This window comes from Asterias amurensis, chromosome 18 (assembly GCF_032118995.1).
Source record: "Asterias amurensis chromosome 18, ASM3211899v1".
Taxonomy (NCBI): Eukaryota; Metazoa; Echinodermata; class Asteroidea; order Forcipulatida; family Asteriidae; genus Asterias; species Asterias amurensis.
The window spans coordinates 5,350,031-5,370,268 of NC_092665.1; the positions used below are offsets into that span (position 1 = coordinate 5,350,031).

The window sequence follows — 20,238 nt, forward strand, 5'->3', positions numbered from 1 at the left end:
CAAAAATGAAACTACGCAACAAAAACTGACAGTTTATTAAACAGTACATACAAAACTTCAGATTCCTTGATACAGACTCAGACTTATAATTCATTGTGGCCTCCGATTGTGCCGGCAATTTTATTTCAAACATTTTAAATTGGTTGAAAAAGCTGTACCCTGTTAAGGCAACAAAATACAAATAATTCACCTAACAACTGGTACCAGTTGTCTTCTGTTGATATATTCGTAAATGTACAATACTTATGATATTAAACTAACGACAACTTGTGATCAAAAAGAACTAACGTTGTAAAGTTACCAGAAAACATTTATTTTGTGTCGCTTTTTGAACACGTTTCGATATAGAGAAAAATTTAATTTTTCGTCGTGGTTTGAGCGTTTCTTTGTTTTCACATGAGAAAGCACTTTTGTTTAATGCAGATGAAACATTGGGTATTCGTTTTGAATCACTTTCGTATAAAACGTTTGATGATGTCACGACTAACATGTTAAAGAGGGGAAAATATATTACACTTACAGCGATTCGTTAAACCGTCACATCGGCATGAAACCAATACACCATCTTAGTGTGAATATGGAAAATAAAAATGTCCTCACTTCGACCGTGACTTAATTATTCGGAATATTAGCTGATTACACAATGTCGCATTTTACCTTACACAGAAAGGTTTCGTTGACAGTAATATTGTGACCCACTCTGTGATTTTTGTTAGAACTATATTTTCATGGTATAGCCTGTTGGGGGTAAAAAATATTCTTATAAAATAGCACTATATGTAAGCTTTAATATGATGCATAATGTTAACATGTTTCCAAGAAGTAAACCAGACATTTTAATAAATAACCTGAGCACATGCAAATTTATTAAAAATGGGGTCGAGTTTAAAGGGTTAAAGTCACCTTGAAATAGAATTTATTTTTCTTCAAACATTAGAGTATATGTTAATGAACAATAACATAATTTGTTGAGTTTTTGTTTGTAACGATTTACATGTTAAAACAAATAGATAAAGTTGTTTGGGGTGACTCCGCCTACCCCTTTTGTGACGTCAATCGAGGCAGACTTTGCCTCGATCGTACATTGAACACACGTACGTGCAATTACATGCAAGTTCTAGTTTTTACGTTTCGAAAAAGGGTTTATTTCTTGCATTTTTTCGGCATTGTCGACCACGTGTATTGCTGCTGGAGGCAGCAAAATACCTAAAAATGGGGTCAGTTTGCAAAGTGGTTCGGTCCGACGTCTTTTCCAGCGCTGTGCAGCAAACACTTTGAGCCGTCCTGCTTCAAATATCGCGACTCGATTGACGTCACGAACAGCGCCCTCTCGGGTCGGGCCTACTTTTAAATTTGTTAATCATGGAAACTAAATTTATAGAACCTTAGTTAAATTTTATTCATATTCTACTCATCAAAACACATATTTTAGTGAGTGACAAAAGCTTTATTTTGACAAAATACCACTTCCAGGTGACTTTAAACACACTGGTATTTAGCAATAACGCTCTGAAAACAAGAGTTTTGTGATTAAATTTTAGTCTTATTTGTATCCTTTTGCGCGAAAACATCAGGACATTAAACCAAATAACTGCTGCTGGTGTGTTCTTTTCAGCCCCTGCATATGAATCAAATCTTCAAATTGTCAACATCTGATTCATTTCACAATTAAACAATTATTACGTTAAAGGTCGTCAAAAACACAGTGTTAATGTTTGCATTAACGCTAGAATACAAAGCATTAGTATATTACTAGATACTTGTATTTCTACAAAGCATGTTTTTGTTAAATTTAACTATAATCCATTTAGTGTACTAGAAGTTAAGATATACTGCATAGTTTTATAAATAGTCAGGTGTCACTTGAATGTTTTAAATACATTGAAAGAATGAACATTAACGCCGTATCAATTGATTGTTTTGGTTTTTGTGTTTTGCGTATTTAATTGATATTAAACTAAAATTATTGGTAAATACAATTTGCAAGCTGAACTAATTTTCCTAACACTGTTTTACTCATTTTTGTCAAAACCTACAACACCTCAGAAAGTAAAATTTAAGGGAAACTTTTTACCCTTTTACCTTCAAACAGTGCAAGTTTACCGTAAATCAGTGAACATTGATTTTGCGTCCTTCTACAAAAAGTACACAAACCCTAAAAACTTGTCAGTGGGAAGTGAACAGGGAATGGGTTTAAATAACGTAGGATTGGGTGGCCCAAGCATTTTGGCCGGGATTGTAGCCCCCGTTGTCGGAGGAACAAAACTCGGCTTATTTGACTGGCGACAGAACATGTTGTTTTATTTTTGCTTCCGAAAAACTGCAAACAAACGAAGTGACCTGGCCCCTCCTGTCTTCCCCAGGCTGGTATGGGCCACGGTTAACGAATAGCCGGAGTGCTATGGATTTTTCCTCGGAGTATCTGATATCAATACGGTCTAAAGCAGATGGAATCAAAAGAGGGTGCTTTCAGAATTAAGAAACGACCATGGTCACCGCTCACTGTAAAAGGATGAAACTATCTCCAAGGGACAGAAATCTCATGCCACTACAAGGGCCACGCGCAATTCTCCAGGACTAGGCGCCCGGATGGGTTGCCGGTGTCTCAGTGAAATCAGTGCTGCCGGAGATTCTTTCCCCTGTTTGAGACACTAACATGGGCTGAGTGAGGGTGATTTAACAGAGGGCGCTATCACAAGTAGTTTGTAACAAGTTTGCCGTATAAGGGGGAGGGAATTTTGGGAGAACATAATCTCCTGACACACCTGCCTATAATGGGGAAAGAATCTCCGGGGACAGATTTCCATTAAAAACACCGGCCCAAGGCAAAATCCTGCCTTACGTGTTAAACAATCAAAATGACTTCAATCTCATCCAAAAGTTGTAAATAGTAAATACATTTTGTTCGCAATGTGTTCATTAAATTTGTTTTGCTCCATTGAATATTCTTGTTTCCCGAAAGCATTTGTGCGGAAGTAGACTCTGAGAAAACAAAGGATACAATTGAAAATAAGTTTAAAATTACCCTTTAAGGGCAAAGGCAGGACACATTAGGAAACTTTCAAGCACTAGTCTTGTCTTTCCACTTGGTGTATCTCAACATATTCTTAAATTAACAAACCCGTGAACATTAACTTGAGCTCAACTGATCGTCGAAGTTGCGAGAGAATAATGGGAAGACACCCCTTGTCGCACAAGTTGTGTGCTTTCAGATGCCTTGAATTTGAGACCTCAACAATTCGAGAAAGTACTTCTTCTCAAAAACTAGTTTTCTTCAGAGAAAGCCGTTACTCACAATTTTTTTATACTATTAACATCTCTCCAATGCTCATTACCAAGTAAGGTTTTAATGCTTACAATTATTTGTTGAATTTTGAAAGGTATTAGAAAATGCTTCAAAACAACAGAATTTAGCCATTAACTTATGGTTTGGTGTAACGTACCCCAGAAAAGGTGTCTTCAAATTAAAATCATCAGTTTGTTGAAAAAAAGTTGTAAAAGCTTGACTTGAGTAGTATAGTAAAACGTTCGTGTAAAAAGCAATACACAACTGGCCTTATGTTGCTTTATGTGCTTGCAAATTAGTCTGTTCTGACAAAATACATTAAAATTGACAATGTATTTTCTTTTTTTTTTGACCTCGTTTGAGGTAACAATTTAATTTAAAATTTAATAAATGTCTGTTCAATGATAAAAAGCGAAACTGCCGTGGGAGTTTGGGGCCAAGGGGGCAATGATGTGTCATAGAAACAATTAGGTGAATATTTTTGCTCGAATAAGATGAAAATGTTATGTTTATTTAAACAAAACTAACTTCGGTGTGCTAGTGTAGTCAACACATTCACTTTGCTTACCAATCGGGCACTTCGAGCCGGATGGTGGCGCATTACTTCTTCCTTTTAATTTGTTTAAGTTTACATATTTTAGTGATTGGTAACCGTAAATGTAATCATTCGATAAATATGTTTTGGGGATTGATAAAAAGTGATCAGACAGAAACAAAATCACACTACAATAGAGGAATCCCGAAACGACGAGTTTAGCGTCGATCTGCGCACTTCCGGGTTTGAAAACGAGGCTCACTGTGTCACAACAACTCCACTGTGACGTTACACTTATGGTGTCTGCTACCGCTACAGACCGAAGTACAACTTTCGTGTGAGATTACACCCAAATACAAGAACGAAATACGATTTGAGCGTGTTGAGGTAGAAGCCAAGCACGGGTGAGTTTATTGGAGGAAAAACCAGGCTGAAAAATTGTTACAATTGCAGGCTATTTTGAGTGAAAATATGCTAACGATTTATGAATGAACGTAGCCGTGCTACACACACGGCGTGCATGTTAAAACGTGGTGCTTCAACCCTGGCCCTGTCTACCCCAAGTTTTGCGGAGGCAGTTTTGCCAAAAGTCTTAGTTGAAATACTTGATTTTCATTTGTTTGAAACTGGTACTTCTACCAAGTTAATAACCTCTGTGTGAGTTTCTTTAGTGTCAGAATTTGGGCCGAAAAATAATAACATTCACGTCCGGAAATTGGGCACAAGTTCGTTACAGTCTGGTATGTGGCACACTTGTAATAGAATAGCCCCAAATTCCACATTCGCATTTCGGAATGTCCTCAAATATGTATCATATTCAGCTAGAAGTTTGACAAAATAATTTCCTTAATTTTTTGAAGCATTTTTTAAAAGGTTCACTCTGCTCTTTGTAACGTCAAACTAACTACATGTATTAAAAACATCTTTAAACCATGTCATGAAATAGTGTTGTGAATCCCAAGCTAATAATACAGATTACTCTTAATAGAACTGATTCGAGGGATGGCTCTGTTTATGAATAAGTTGTAAAAATCAATTATACTTTTGTTTTGCAGGTGCTTTATCGTAGCGCACAAGTTGTGAACGCTGGCAACACGCTAAGCATTCGTTAAGGAAACGTATACTAAAATCCATCGAAATACCAGCGAAAGCTCAGTGTATGCAAACGTTTTAGAGAAATATCATACGTCGGCATACGCTGACTAAAACGTCAAGGTGTGAAAGGGCTGTAAGCAAAGAACAGGCTTCAACACGCTGATTTACGTCTTGTCAATGCTTTGAACCTATGTTCGAACGTATTTGACGTGTTCCGGACGACCATATAACTTACTGAAATGACATAATGGCAGTATTTATGGAAATCGGTATACACAAATTGGGTTCACATGAGAATACTGCGTGTCAAGTGCAGTTATTATTTCAATCGTCGAGAGGTACCCTCTATATATAGGCTACTACAAGTGGTCGTGTGCAATACGCTGCCGCGAGCTATGCAGTAGTTAGACTATTCGTAGATGTCGTATCTTTTCACACGAGGAGAAAAAACAACATGAGTTTAAACTTTTAAAACCAACTTCAAGAAAAGTCTTAAACCCCCCAAAACGAAAATATAGGTTTTCTCCGTCGAATTCGGCAACTAAGCAGTCAATTTCATTTTCATGCGTTCGAATTAAAGCTGTTTTGCCTCTCCAGTTGTTACTGCGTTTCAAATTCAGAATTCGGTCATTCAATTTCGTTTTCAGTCAAGTCAAATTCCTTTAGCACTCTGTTAAATTTAGCGTATCGTCATTCTATTTCGTGACACCCACGCCTCAAGAAGCGTCTGTGAGTTTGAATGCTGCTTTGATGAATTGTTAAATTGAATGATTATTTTGTTAAATCGATTGACGCAACATTACATTTGACTAATGTTAAAACGAAATCGAATGACCCGTTTTTTTAGCATTCGATTTCGCGCGAAATAGATTAGCTTGGTGGTTAAGTTGGCTGCTCATTTGCCGAAGTTGACCAAGAAAACCTATAGTAAGTTAAAAAAGAACCTAATCGTAAACTGTCTAATACCCAGTGGACTTCTTTGCAATGTGATAGTATATGATTTTTGATTTAGATGACTCTAAGTGGATGCTGGAAAGGATGACATACACTGAAAACTGAAAAGAAGATGCATGAAAAGCCGAAAAGAGAGGGGTGGATTGTTTTATCAATGGAGGGGATACAAATTTTGTTGTCCTTTGTTTCTGAATCTAACTATTGTCTTCTTGTGTGAAATTTGTCCGTGTTTGTACAAACACGACTAACAATGCGTTATACTGGCGCCAACCAACAACAGTTAGATTGGTTCGTAAACTGTGGAGAATACTTTTTAAGAATGGTAATCGAATAATCAGTTACTTTAAAATCCTTAAAAATCTATTTTGTTTGACTGGTAAAATAATTTCAAGCCATGAAGTATCATTGTTAAATCTATACTACACCTAGTAGGCCTATATACCTGGTTAAGTAGTGTCGGCCTACATTATTAGATAAAATAATGAACGGTTTGTGCTTTTAACAACAGAGAAATTATGTTCAAATAATCAATAACTCTTTATTACAAAAAAAAAAAAAAAAAAAAAACACTGACTCAAATACTTTCAAAATGACTTTGAAAGCTTATGTTGGTCCCTCTGAAAGTGCAATTTGATTGCAGATATATCCAGTACACTCAAAAGTTTGTTACGGATGCCTGACCTGTACCCGGGTACCTGCCCTGTATGGTATCCTTACAAAATCTACATGGAACCACAGCAGAACCTGACTATTTTTCACGTGAGAAGTTCGTCGTCTGCTAGGTTTTCTGTATTGTTTTAAATTTGATTTTTCAGGGACAAGGACTAAAAATTTGCCTGGTCTAGACTATTGGCAACACTCGACCATTACTTCGAACTTTATCACAAAAGCATGAAAGTCACCTCTACCATAGTCTTGGCCCAAGACTAGGCCCAAGACTATGGTGCTTGATTCTGGATAGTGCACTACGCGCGGTTGAATCGCCAAAGCGCGCCCGCCACGGTATGATTTAGTTACGTGCACGGCTTGAAATCTAGACCACACTCTGCAAGCTACCATAGACCTTATTTAAGATAGCAATTTTGAACAACTGCGCATGTGCGAGCAAAGGACTGTGGGAAAAATTTGGCACCTCGCTCAAAAAAGTAAACAACGTTCAACGTTCGTACACGATCGATCGGTTTGCAAAATGAATGTGGCAGGAGTGACCGAGAAAGAGCTGCTTGATAGAATAAATAGTTCTGGCATAGACGAATTAATGTAATAATTAGCTAAAGTGAATGTGCCAAGACACAGTAGTTAAAGACAAACTCCAAAGGCGACATTTTTTCGCGATAAAATTACTGTTTTTTTTTTAGGTTTGCCCGTCTACGTCTGTAGGGCCGGCGTCGGAAGACTGATATTGACAAGGTCAATGTCGAGAAGTTGCAACACGGATCAGTGACCTTCCCGCATCCATCAGTCACCCTCGAGGGATCGGAAATAACAAGCAAAACTTCCCACCAGTGACTCCGATTTGTGCTGAGAAATACTTCGACAAAAGCATGGAGGACCTCCATGACAAAAGTAAGACATTTTTGTATGTTACAAAACAGAGAAACATTGCCAAGGTCATGATGATCGAGGACTGTCCGCATGACTGTTTTACAAAAAATACAATCATTTCTTATTCCTGGTCTAGACTAGAGTCTAGATATAGCTCTATGGATAAAGCCCATCAATGGTTACATTGTCTTGATTCGATTGTGTCTGTAATTGTATGCCACTAATCAGCAATGACGTGGACGTAAATAGAATAGCTTTCAATCATACATGGTAGTTGTACATTTTTAAAACTTTATGTGGCAGATGTTGATATTATATTCAACATTAATATCAATATTCTGATAATGATACTGCCCATTAATTAGCTTATAGTCATATTTTTTCTTATTTCTCACACCATCAACTTTTTAGGTCTACTACTGGTATGGTTCAAAATTAAAGTGACCAAAAGTGACTAAGTAAGTGTGGTTTGTACTTTATTCACTACCTCCATGGTTATACCGTAGATCAACGACAAGGTTCTGGTGTAGGTCATAGAATACTTCTAGTTTCTAGAACTAAGAAGTAGTCCTAGCATAAACATTTTTTTATCAAGGGTTCAGTTTATACAAGTTTGATGTACACGTATTGTACGAACATGATTCTGTGCATAACATAATTACATACTTTGTGCTTTGTTTTGTGCATGTGTTACAAAAATGATACTTTCGTACACTGTACCATAAAGCATCAAGTTGTAAGCTTTATTGTTAGACCCTACTGGCACTGTAATAATGGTATGTTTGTTATGTCTATAATTTTATCATATGATATGAGACTATGAGTTTTTGTAGGTTTGTAATTCGAAAAGCAAGGACTAGGTCACATCAGCGAAACCCTTCTTAAGGTAGAAACTTGAAAAAAAATTTTGTTTTCAAATAAGTTTGATTTTGTATTCAATTAAAAAATAGATTCTGCATTGGGCATCCTCAAAAAATAAATCCTTTTGGTTTTACTTGGAAATTTTTACCATTTAACTTTATTATTTTTGGCAACTATCCCAATTAATAAATTTTGGTTATGATAGACAAATAAAAAAGCCATGTCGAGAGGACTATTTATACAGTAACTCGCTTTTATATTCTTTATAAATAACAGGCTATATTTTGTACATCTGTTTAAGTGGGTGAAAAGTCATATCAAACCTTGCCATCAAAGAAGAAATATTGTGAGCACTTAAATGTAATTCTCTGCAAACTCTGCATCTACAAAATCTGGATTTAAATTAAATGTCTCATGACTTCACAAAGCCACCATTAAAACAATTGATATTTATTAAGCTGCAACCAGCTTTGGCAAACATGTCATGCATGTCAGAGTCCTTGTTCACAAAAAGACTCTAGAAGAGGGGTCAGACTATTTGCTACACCCACAGGTTGGAATTGAATCTAAAGATGATAAAACTGCAGCTATGTATAAAACCGCAGCTATGTATAAAACCTGTGACAAATTCTAGTTTGTGAATGCTATATCATGCATGTTGTGAATTTAACTCCCGGGGTTGTAGTGAAAACAATTGTTCACAATCTAACCAACATCTGTAATTAGTTGACCCATTTTATGGTGAGAGTTTAAAGTCTATTTATTTTTTTTAAATAAAGCTTTTGTCACTAAAATATGTGTTTTTATGAGAGGAATGTGAATAAAAAATTAACTAAGGTTTAAAAATCTTAGTTTTGATTGTATTTACAAATTTACGAGTAGGCCCCGACCCGAGAGGGCGCTGTTCGTTACGTATTTCAAGGCGCGATATTTGGAGAGAAAATTTGTAGTCGGGCCCCCGTACATTACGTCTGGGAACATGGCACATCAAAACAAATTTAGACACGATTTTACACACATACGCAATTTGAAACTTGAACATGTTGAACGCCTAGTGGTTTTTACAAAAGCTATTGCTGCTATTTTTATTTAACTATGCGATTTTTTAGTGACCAAATGGGTTGTAAGATGTGGGTCTGCCTACGTATTATTATAGAAATACGGCCACGGAGCAGACTGCACGCACGCACTATGGCTGCTGTATAATGGTCCGACGGTCACATAGGACCTGCACGCACGGTGAATCGCATGCGGTACCAACAAAAAATCGTGTCACTTGGCAAAAGCTAAAAACATACCCTCAAAGTTCAAACTTACCCGAATTTTTTCACGTTTAGCAAATGCTCCTCTGAGTTCGTCACGTCTTTCAGATACCTTTTTCGACTTCCCACTAGCTAGAAAAATTGTTGGGACGGCGTCGTGTTTAAGAATGGCTCTTCTCGAAATGTCAAATGAGTTGTGTATCCAGGATTCGAAGCACGACGGCTCTAAGTGTTCGCTGCAGCGCTGAAAAAGACGTCGGACCGGACCATTTTGCCCTAGTTAATCTGACTTTCGCAGCCCACAACCGCCTATACTTGGGATCTGCAGGAAACAGATGAAGACTGACCCCATCTTTAGTTGTTTTGCTGCATGCAGCAGCAATACACCTGGTCGGCATAGCCGGAAAATGCCAGAAAAAAAACCTTTTTCGCAGCGTACAAACTCACGTCTTAGAATTACATGTACTTTTGCACGTGTGTTTATCTACGCATCGAGGGGGGTCTATGTTTGATCGAGGCAAACTCTTCCTTTTCCTACGTCACAAAAGGGGTAGGCGGAGTCAACCCCCCCCCAGTCACTTAATTAATTTTTTTAACACATAAATCGTGACAAACAATTACTCAAAAAATTGTTTTATTGTTAATAAACATATACTCTTATGTTTAAAAGAAAAAAAAATCCTATTTCCAGGTGCCTTTAAAGGTTTCATTGATAACTGTGGGTACACATAATTTAACTCTTGCTAAAAACAAATCCAAACCTGTCACACTTTTTGTCCCATATATTTGCATACAAACAATTTTTTATTTACAATTTCCATCCTATAATTTGTTTTTCCTCAAATATTTAAATTGGTAATAATTATCAACTTTATAACACACTTGGTATTTTCATGGCCCCTTAAAAACACTTACATTGCAGTTTACTTCACTCAATTATTATCTACCCTTGTTTGCCTCAGGTATTGTTCATGTTGACTGTACTGAGGCGGTTAACTACAACCCTCTAGATCTTTGCAATGCAACCCTTGGTATTATTTAAATCTTTGCATTATGAAGTATTATTGTATGATTTAAGTAACCAGAATAAATGAAGCTTTAAACTCTTCAAAACAGTGGAAATGGACGTTTGGACAGTGTTATTGTTTGTATTGTACACTTCTACTTTCTCTGAGAATTCTAGCCTACAACCGCAGGACGCCACGCACAGGCATATTTAGAAGCACTTGCGATACCTTTAGGTGTTTTCAAAGCCCAACAGCCGACAGAACGCTTGCGTCACAGTTCACTCTGCAATTAACATTTATCTCTTTGTCGCCAATTTACGTGTCATCAGTCAAAATTGGCCTCAAGAGCATGAAGACACACACACACAGTCACACACAGCCTTTAGTCAATTCAGAAGATGGTCAATGAGCTCTCCTGCAGCAAAAGAAGTAGGAGGTGGTTGGTCGAGTCCACATAACAACAGTACAGATCACATCTTTGAAGTGAACACAGAACTGGGAGTTTAACTGCTTCCAATATGAGTGCGGTCACGAAGCATGTTGATGCACAAGTAATTATCTGAAAGATAAAGCAGACAAAAACTAAGGGAATAAATGAGTGGTTACAAGTTCTTAAAAAGGCGTTTTAAAACAGGCAGGGTCGTGGTCGTTCAGCCCTTTGTTTCCTCTTTTCTGTAGCTTATTTGATGACCTGACATGTGTTGCATTTTAATGACTGAGACAGTTTTCGGATGCATTGTGTGGTGTATGCGTAGTTAGTCTTGGTGAAGATGTTTGTTGTTTTGCTTTAACACCCAGCGCGGCCAACTCACCAACATCGCCCGTAACGGTGAAACATAGCACCAAGACCAGCGCATATTATGCATCTAAACATATCCGAAAACAACCGGTTATAAACAGCTTCAGCTGGTCTTTATCACTCGTTAACTTTAAACACCCCCACCCAACGTGAAGCGCTCTCCACCACAACAGGAATGCAGTAGCGAAACTGACTGAGGTATTTATGAATGATCTTTTGCCTTGGAAATCATTACCAAACATTCTGCCCTGAAAGTCAGTCATGACTAATATGACTATGAGCTAATTAATGAGCAGTATCATTATCAGAATATTGATATTATATTCTGAATATTATAATATCAATATCTGTCATCTCTAAAAAATGTTAACAATATAGAATTGAATAGGCCTATGTTCCTTTCTAGGTTAGTTTCTACCACCAATCACACATAAATCTAGCCTAGAACCAGTAACTGGGGCGCTGTACTCCTTCTAAAACAATTAAGTCAAAAATTGTTTTAAAAGGAGTACAGCGCCCCAGTTACTGGGTCTAAATCTAGCCTATACAATGACCATACTCAAATTGCAGCCTACAGCTTGTTGGGCTTGACATGCTTGATGATTAAATCATGACCCGGTCATGATTAAATCATCAACAAGCTTTATTGATATTTTATTAAACTATATTGTGTTCATTCAAAGTCAAAAGAACATGCATGGACCTACCTAAGTATGTACGTACATGTTTTTGTACAGTCCGTGGTTCTTCCGTTAGGTCGCAAAGCACACACTGGTCCGATGGCATTATTGTAGTTTTTTATATTAATAATACACATTTGACATGGCTAAATAAAGCATGGAGGTACACCCATTCGTGGGTGAAACTGTCTTCCGCCACAGAAGCATGACCGTCCACCACAAACAGTGTCAATGTTTACAAACTTATTGTTTACAAAAAAACTTTGTGGAACACGTTATACGTGACGACCGTATAACTGGAGGTGCAAAATATTTCCCACAATCCTTTGCGGGACGTCGGATTTTTGCTATCTTCAATAAGGTCTATAGTCTTGGTAATCTCGCAGCGCTGCGTGCACTGTGGGCGTTGCCGTATTATGTAAATAAGGCCGTTGTCAAGGTTGTGTAATGCATATTCAATATGTGAACAACATGGCAGCGCCCAGCAGCATGAAATGAAGTCGGGCCACGGTGGGACGTACGGTACGAACGAGTGATAGTATGGTTTGCCAAGCCATACTAAACGAACGAAATGCAGGGATTTAAATTCTGAAGAATAGCTGACTACAGAATGTCTGAGAGAAAACTGACTAAGGAGGAATTAAGAAACAAAATGCTTGCATCTTCGTTACGTGTCGTGTTTTTTTTCATGGTTTTATACTTCCCCGAATGATTTGTCGTGGGCAGATCACATGAACCACAGACAGACGAACTACCCGCAGTGCATATTATTATACTCACATGGAGGTAGAAACCTCCATGATACTACCGTATAATTTTATAGTAGTTTTACTACAGCAAACACTATTCACTGTACATGTGCAATTTAATTGTCGTTCATGCATCGACTTTGCACATGTATTAAACTTTAGGGCTACTAATTGTGTCAGTATGTTATAATTAACAATGATGTATTGTGTCTAAAAACAATTGATACAGTTTAATTAAAATTATTTCTAAATAAAGGCCAACACAAATTACTTGTTCATAAAATTGATTTCTTTATTGCCAAACACAAATTCTTCACAGAACAGTGGCTATTAAAATGATCAGGTTTGAGAACAGGCTTTAACAAGAATACCCCACAATTAAAGCCTGAGCGACTATAGTGAAATTTGCTTCTCAACTATTCGTGCCTCAAATAGTCGCAACTTCAACACACTAGTCATTTTTCATGCCCCAAAATGCATTGCGGCGTATTATTTGCTGCAGGTGCAATAGAGTAAAACTCACGCTGAAAGGATTTAAGAATTGTGTCACTTTATGTCTAGGGCTGGGCGACTAGTGCGACACAGTGTCAAACTTGTCGCACAGTCGAGATTATTAAAATCACTAGTCGTGTTGCGACTACTTTTTTTATTCCTCATTGAATAATCGTGTACTACAAGAATAGTAACAACTTCCTGTTTGGTGAACTGTCTATTGTATCGCTCACGACTATTCATGGCAACATAATTTACTTACGAAACACAGTCAGTGACACCAGTGACAATCCTTCAATCCTCTAAGCACGAAATTTACCATATTGCCCCTGCGGCAAACAAGTCGTGACTAGTGTCGTAGTCATGACTTTTTGAGGTGTGACTAGTCGAGTAGTAACTTACACTAGTGGGCCAGGCTTACTGATGTCTGGTTGTGTTTCATAGGTAAATTATGTTGTCGTGAAAAGTCGTGACTGTGAGCGACACATTTTTTTCAGCAAGCCGGAATAGTCGCAACTATTTTAGTTGTTGTGGTGGCTCGATTTACGGAGTAGGTGAATAATTGCAGTCGCAACTCGACTAAGCAAAAACTAGTTGCGATTTCGACATCAATCGTAGTGCGTACCACTAGTCGCCAATCACAGGCTTTCCCACAGCAGCATTTAAAGTGCACAGGTATCGCAGCAGTTATACACAATACTGTTTGTACTATGTACTTGTGTGAGCGGCTGAGCCTACGACCACTCTTCTACATTGTAGGGTGCAATGCAGTTTTTATCTGATTCTCTGTGTCTTATAGATAGGCAGTTGAAAGACCATGTTGCTCATCTCGCCCAACTCTTCCACTTAGTTGTACATTTTCATCTTGGTGTTCAAAATAATGACAAACATCAACCCCAGTCCGAAAGCATCGGTTTCTAAGAGTATGCACACAGTTCCCTCAGGGTTGAAAAAGCTATGTAAACTCATCTTGAAAGTCAATATCTGTATTGGTATGGTATGATACATGTCGACAATAAATTGTGATACAGTGGTGGAACTTTGCAGCAAAATGTAGAGTACAGTTCTTCACATACGTCTTTCTTGATTGACAGTTAATATGATGTTCCATCTTTTCCTTTTCTCTTGAGACTTCCTCTGCAGCAAAATATCTCTTCCACAATTATATACGCTTGAATCTTGATTCTGTCACAGATTTGTCTCTCTTGAATCAAGAACTCCATTCCTTAATTGCAGAGCAGTCGACTACCCATTCATCTGACAAGACGAGGCCTAAAAAGTATCAGTACTCCAAGGTGGGCATGCAGCAGTTCTCTAAAAGCAGACATAGATTTACAATCTCCTTTAATAGCAGAATCGTCTAGCCCTATCACTGCTGTCTTGGTTTTAACACCACTAAAATAAGCAGTGGCCGTACCAGCCGAGTCCGGTACTTGCCTATCGGTGTTGTAGGTGTAGAGGATGAAAGAGTGCAGGAAATATTCTCAGACTAAAATGCTCTGTATGTTTGACCACGTGGGGCGCACTCAATATCAGCCACCCCCCCCCCCTCCCAGTGCCCTGCTTGTGGAGTGGGTCACTTGGGGTGATCTGAGGTGCATGCCAACACCACGAGAGGGTGAGTGTGTTCGATCGATTAGCTCTTGTCAGGGGTTCACCCGAGTGAGCACCACGGGGTCGACCCAGGGAAGCTTATCGGGCACACCCACTATTTGTATCACTTCTGGGCACTGTTTCCCCGGTCAGGTTCTTGCTTTTCAGAACCAGTGATTTCATTGGATAAACGTGCAGTGACGTAATCATTCTGTTTCCGTGTTTTGATTGGTCCGAGGTGATGTTTGGCATTTGTACTAGCGGTCATCTGCATATGAATCTAGGTGAAAGGTGAAGATGGACAAGGATTGACCTACGCTAGAGGCCACTCTCTGGCGTTATCATTCACGAGCCTCGAAGTGTGACGTCAGATGTTCAGGCTATAGGGATATACTAGCCTGAACATCTGACGTCACACTTCGAGGCTCGTGAATAATAACGCCAGAGAGTAACCTCTCGCCTCTAGGTCAATCCCCGTCACCAATCCCCGTCTATCCCCGTCTCCGATCCCCGTCAATCCCGTCCCACGATTCGTCCTGTACAGTTTTGATCAATGTTCTGCCACTTGTTGCGCCGTTAATGTTGCTTGAGAGACGGGTTGTAATGGCTCCTTTATTGTCCTTGGTTTATATGATTGTAATGTGGTGGCTATGTTTTCCAGTCTTTAATATAAACCCCGTGATACAAATATGTTTGATAGCGCCCTCATTCGGTCAAAAGTACGGCGCATTTCTGTTTGAATGTCAAAATCAAAGTACAGGGCTGCGTATTGGCGGTCGTGACCAATAGATGTTTCAGTCATTGTCCAGTGATTATCCAATGTCCAATTCAACCGCCAAAAACTCACCCATGGCTGGCTTAAAGTCAGCGCGAAAATAATCTGCAGTAATTATGCAAAATGACACTCCCACAATATACTTGCATTGGTGCAAAATAATTCTCTTAAAAACGCCACAACCGGCAACTTTCCGCACAATAGTTAAACAATATTATTGTAATCATAAATAACATTTGTTTTTACTTTACCGTGACATGACTTGGCTTGTTTCGATGCGGTACCATTATGAGAGTGTGGGCTTCGACGAGCGCAATTTGTTAGCATGAACATTGCACGATTACTAGTGAGTTACTCCTGCATTGCAGTTTAAAAAGTAGTTAGTAAGGGCGTTTCATGTATATAAACCAGTGGGTGGATTTCACAAGAGCTAGGACTAGTCTTATCTCGACTTAGGACGAGTGACTCGTCCTAACTTTGGACTACCCATACGTTTTTAATATCTCCTAGGACTAGTCCTAACTCTTTGTGAAATCGACCCCAGGCCTGCTTTAAGTGGGAGGTTTTTTAAACGGTGAAGATCTCCTGCAGTAGTTGTTTCAGTGTGTAGGTACGAGACGTAATAATTATTGTTACCTTTGACAAAGCTACACTAGGGAACTTATCCCATTCGAGGTCTGTTTCTTCCCCGTTATCTCCTTCCAGTTGCCCCTTGAGAATCCTCGCAGCCGTCACGGTTGTTATACCCATCCCATCTCCGACGAAAAACACCACATTCTTAGCTTTATTCGTGCTGAGTGTTTGCTCTCTGGTAATGACTTTCTGCAAACTGTCGTAAGCCAGGTCATTCCAGTACTTCGCACCTACAACGATTTTATACAAACACTTTAAACACTACTCGAAGACAATCAGAATAGTTTCGTCTTCTGAGAACTCGAAGATCATTAGTGCAATTTGTTTGGGTTTCGTGATTTAGCTTTTGCATATTTTGAAACTCCTTGTAAATAGGATAAATTGGTCAAGAGTACTCTTAAAAAATTATGATTGGCAAAGAAAAACTTTCATTTATTAAATAAAATATCCATTTATTGATTATGGGGTATTCATTTTCATTAATGACCTTTTGATCACTATACGGATATCTGTATTGGCCTATTAGTTATAAACCTTATTGTTATATTAAGACAGCGATACATGCATAGACATATACCGGGTATTTTGTTATGAGATTAAGGTGTGTTCTTTCTCGACCCTCATCTTCTGTGTTTTTCGATAAAAAATAATCGTCTGTAATATTTGTTGTGTTCGTACGTCGTTAAATTATCAATAAAAGACAATGGAACAGGGCACATTGCGTCAAAAACTCGGGTTCTATTCACGTGGTAACAACACGCAAAACAACAGAGCTCTCGTACAACCAGATCTCGCGTGAAACAATGTGATCACTAAGTCTGCATACATTATCATATTCAACTTTGATCCGTTGAAAAGTCAAATGGGGCTCTACTCTATTCAAGCGAGAACCACCATATGCCTACTTACTTTGTGGTAGCACCACATTGCATCCTGCAGTCAGCATTTAGATCCAAATCAACCATCTTAAATCCAACATGCTGAAATCAAAGTAACAAAATCAGAAGTAATGAAACAGTGTATACCGATCGTCACTGTTGTTATCCGACTGAGGTCATAGTCAGTTTGAATAACAGACTTCATTTCATTTCATTTCATTTATTAATTTCACAGGCAAAAATTCAAGCACAGACAATAAGAACAGTAAGAAAACAAAAACAAGAACATACAATACAATAACAAAAAAAGCAGCACCCATGAAGGATATTAAATCAGCTTGACACACCTGTCAGAATATTAAATTTCATTTACAGAATCAATTAAAACCCTTCTCGGCAGACTCAAACAAAAACGGGTGAATCACCTTTGTACCTTCTCTAGGGCACCAGACTGGACCTGCGTATTCAAGTATGGGTCTGCTAATTGAGCGATAAAGTAAAGTCAGAATGTAAGGGTTTCTAGTTTTAACTACTCTACCAATAAATCCGTTGAGTCTAGTGGCTTTGGAACTGACTTTATTAACATGTGTTTTCCAGCTTCAGTAAACTATAGAACAGCAATAACTTATCTTGTCATTCATTCTTTGGCTTTTGAACCTTGAAAATAAATTATCGGTTCTTGAACTTTAATTTCATATTTCAAATGGCCATTATCTATATCGGTACTTGTACTATATCATCAACTTCACATCAGTATTTTTTAATACCAATTAATCTACTCTGAAGTTTTACAAAAAATGGGACTCCTGTAAAGTATTGTGCCGAGGTTAACTCTGCATTTTACTAAAGTGGTATACTAGGTCGGTCAATTATATACTTTGTTTTGCTGTTACGGTTTTTCAGCATAATTGTATGAGGAGTTGTAATAAGATTTGTTAAAAAAAAAATCACCTCGAAAAACTAAGAGTTACGAAAGCCCTCCAGAAAAAACAACGATGTTTAAATCTGTGATAACGGCTTGATTCGTCATAATGGATTCACCAACGCCTCCCCACCCATCCCTACCCCACCCCTCCCCGCGTAAATAGCGGATGGCGTATCAGCGCTATACATCCTTAGCGATTGAATGTGCATACAATCTAATAACATACACACGTTTTGATGATTCCGTACTGATGGACTGTAAACTGTGATAACCGAATCAAAATATCTTGGCGTTTTTTGTTTTAGCACTATTCGAAATAGTTGATCCTCAATGTACACGTTCTTAATAAATTGTAGGCCTCTCATTGACATGCATGGAGTATTTATTAAAATACTGGGCCCTCGACTTCTTCAATGCTATTTATTTATTCAACAATCTTCTCCTGCGTTTACAGATATCTGTTTGTTCATAACAATAAGTAAAACAATGGAAAAGGGGAGTGGTACGAGGTCTTAAGCGTTTGTCTAAAATCAACAGTATCTTAGGCCTCGTTCTCACTGGACCCCGCGTTAGTTTGGCCGTAAACAAAAGACTAAGCCGAAGGCAGGCCGGGTCCTTCATCTACGACCACAACCCCGTCGGTTTGAAACGAATGTTCAAGACTATGACTTAGCACAATTTATTCTTACTAACCCATAGCAAAGCCATTTTCGGTTTACATGAATTGGCCCAAAACAATTGGAATTGACTTGTAAGTTCAAACTTGTGTTAAATAAATCCTGATCAAAGTTTGTATAAATCTCTCATAATATGCATTTGCAACTTGTCTGTACTCTGAATGTAGCTGGGGGCAAATGTGTGTAAACACCTTTTGTAATATTGTCAAAGACCAGTGTTCACTCTTGCTGTATCTCAACTATGCATAAAATAACAAACCTGTGAAAATTAGAGCTCAATTGGTCGTCGAAGTTGCGAGATAATAATGAGAGAAAAAAACACCGTTGTCACACTAAGTTGTGTGCTTTCAGATGCTTGATTTCGAGACCTCAAAATCTAATTCTGAGGTCTCCAAATCAAATTCGTGGAAAATTACTTCTTTCTCGAAAACTACGTCTCTTCAGAGGGAGTCGTTTCTCACAGTCTTTCATACTGCCAACAGCTCCCCATTACTCGTTACCAAGTAAGGTTTTATGCTAATTTGAGTAATTAACCAATAGTGTACACTGCCTTTAAGCACATTTTGACGATTTTGAGATTTTCAATATATGAACGAGTCCTTTATGTGAAAGAAGTTGCCCAAGATGGGGACAGAATCTCCGGGGACAGATTTCCATGAAACACCGGTCCAAGGCGGAATCCTGCCATAAGTGTTTTTTAAAACAATCAAAATGACTTCAATCTCATCCAAAAGTTCGTTTGATTGTTTTTGATTTTTTGTGGTTTGTATTGATTGTTTTGCTCCATTGAATATTCTTGTTTCCCAAAAGCTTTTGTGCGTTTCGGTGGTAGTAGACTCTGAGAAAACAAAGAATACAATTGAAAATCAGTTTAAAAATACTCATTAAGGGCAAAGGCAGGACACATTAATAGGTAACTTTCAACCACTAGTGAGTCTTTTCCACATGGTGTATCTCAACATATTCTTAAATTAACAAACCCGTGAACATTAATTTGAGCTCAATTGGTCGTCAAAATTTCGAGAGAATAATGGGAAAATCACCCCCGTCGCACAAGTTGTGTGCTTTCAGATGCCTTCAGTTTGAGACCTTAACAGCTCGAGAAAATACTTCTTTCTCAAAAACTGGGTTTCTTCAGAGAGAGCCGTTTCTAACAATGTTTTATACTATTAACATCTCTCCATTGCTCATTACCAAGTAAGTCTTTATGCTAGCAATTCTGTTGAGTAATTACCTATGGTGTCCAGTGCCTTTAATGTTGCTCTGTTGGTGGCGCACTCTACTATAAATACATTGTCATTGAATTTCGATTTCGGAAAAAAAAAAAAAAATGAGTTAGTGTTAGTAAACATATACTTCAAAAGAGTGGAAGCACGAAAGAGATCCATCTGAACAGTATATATTGCGTACACAGTTCTTTCTTTGATAATAAACTTGCACTTTAACTCACAATCATCAGGGAAATACATCAATTGAGCGGAAATAGAAGGAA

General features: G+C 38.1%; 1 pseudogene; it reads right to left on the reverse strand.

Annotated features, from left to right (window-relative positions):
• LOC139950945 (alkaline phosphatase-like) overlaps positions 1 to 20,238 on the reverse strand; it is a 446,069-nt pseudogene that overhangs the window by 48,824 nt on the left and 377,007 nt on the right.